Raw genomic sequence first — 1,807 nt, forward strand, 5'->3', positions numbered from 1 at the left:
AAAAGGTAAGTGCCAACTAGCCAAACTAATTTTGTTTTTTTTTTTCATTTCCCTCTGACATCTCTAGCTTTGGAATCGTTTTGGACTGGTTACGCGGCCAGGTGCCACTTTCGACGAGACCAAATCTTTGTCAGACGTAAAAGTCTTGAGCTTTGCCATCTCCATACATTGTTAATCCAAAATTCACGCGCGGGCCGCCCGCCGCGTCAACGAATTTCTTGGCCACCCCTTTCGGAAGTCATTTTCCGAAGAATCCGTAGCCAGTAGAAACCAACAAATGTGGTCCCCGGTTCCCATCCCATGTTTGTCGCGCGGCATCTTGGCAAAAAGTCTTTTTTTTTTTCTATTTCTTTTTTTTTCTTTTCCCCTGGTCCTTGTCATCTAGATACTTTTTTATTTTAAAGTTTTTGCGCCCAGGCGATTTGCTCAGCCGGGCTGTGTTGAGCCTCGCATGCTCCGAGATTTGTATTCGTCCAAGCCATGATGAACCGAAAACAGTTAGGAGCTAGAAACTCCCCTTCCTTTTTTATAGTGATTATAAACAGAAAAAAAAAAAAAAGGCGTCACAAAGAAAGGAGGAAAGCATACAAGGCACAACGGCAACAAGACTTCGTCATACCAACAACATGGCCCCCACCACTTGCCACGCGGCGGACGGGGGTCCTAATAGCCATCTGGCCCGCCACACCAACATCCCTATTAGCCTTTTTAGCGGTCCCCCGACGCTTAAATTCGTGGTGTTGCGTTTTTTTACAAGGGCCCATCACATTGTCATTTCATGTGTTGGCTGCAGCGAAAATTTGTTCATAGAATATTTAGTAGTATAAAATAGTGAAATGACGAAAGAAGAAGCACTAGAGCCAAGAGACGTTATCTTAGCCTCGACACCTCAGTATTTCGCGGAAAGACGGAAGTGCTTCCCCCAAACTGCCACGAGGACATTGGCGGGGGTGCGGTACTAGTTATAGGGAGGCAACTAGGCCCCAAATTCACCAGCCTCGGTCGCTTTCCTACATCCTCAACCATACGATGCATCGTGATGGCCACGCCACCCCCATCCCCCCCCCCAAAAACGACCGCGCGGCCGTTAATTTGCCAGTCTGTGAGACCTGCCCACGAGAGCCGCAACCCGGCCACTGTTTCCGTTTAGCGAACAGGACGTTTGGTCATGTGAATTATCGCCCTCTTTTTCATTGTACGCAACAACTCCATAGCCCCAAACTCTTTCATACTTGTGATGACTCAATACACTGAGAAGCCGTGGTAGCTTCTTTAAGAGTAAAGCAAAGTAAAGCAGAGCAAAGCGAAAAAAAAAAAGAAAAAAAGTCTGTCGGCAAGATTCCGAAGGACCAATTGATCATGTTTCTTGGCGTGCTTCGTAGCAAGTTGACCAGGTGAAACTTTCCTTGTCGATAGTGGCGTGAGCTGGCATAGTTGTCGAGAGAGAAAGGAGGCTCTTGGCATGAATGGTAGAAGTGGCCGTGATGTTTGGAGTAAAGCACCAACGCTAGCTAGGAACTAGGTTTGAATTCTTCTGTGATTTTTATTTTTTAATTTTACTTTTCTTCATTCTTCCCCCTCTTTACCCAATCGGCCACCAGAGAAAATCTTGGGCCTTTTTTGTTCGGGATGGCGCTGGGTTAGCTTCCCCCTCCTAAACGTAGCGGGAAACTCTATCGTAGCACAAGCTGCACGACTGGAGCCCGGCCAAGGAAGCGACAGCCGGGAAACGTCTACTGCAAAGGGGTTTCAGATCCTGCAGAGCAGAGCCCAGCTGTTACAGGCACACAGGAAGGGGCACATCGAG

Source organism: Beauveria bassiana (genome assembly GCF_000280675.1).
Source record: "Beauveria bassiana ARSEF 2860 unplaced genomic scaffold BBA_S00010, whole genome shotgun sequence".
In the NCBI taxonomy this organism is placed as follows: domain Eukaryota; kingdom Fungi; phylum Ascomycota; class Sordariomycetes; order Hypocreales; family Cordycipitaceae; genus Beauveria; species Beauveria bassiana.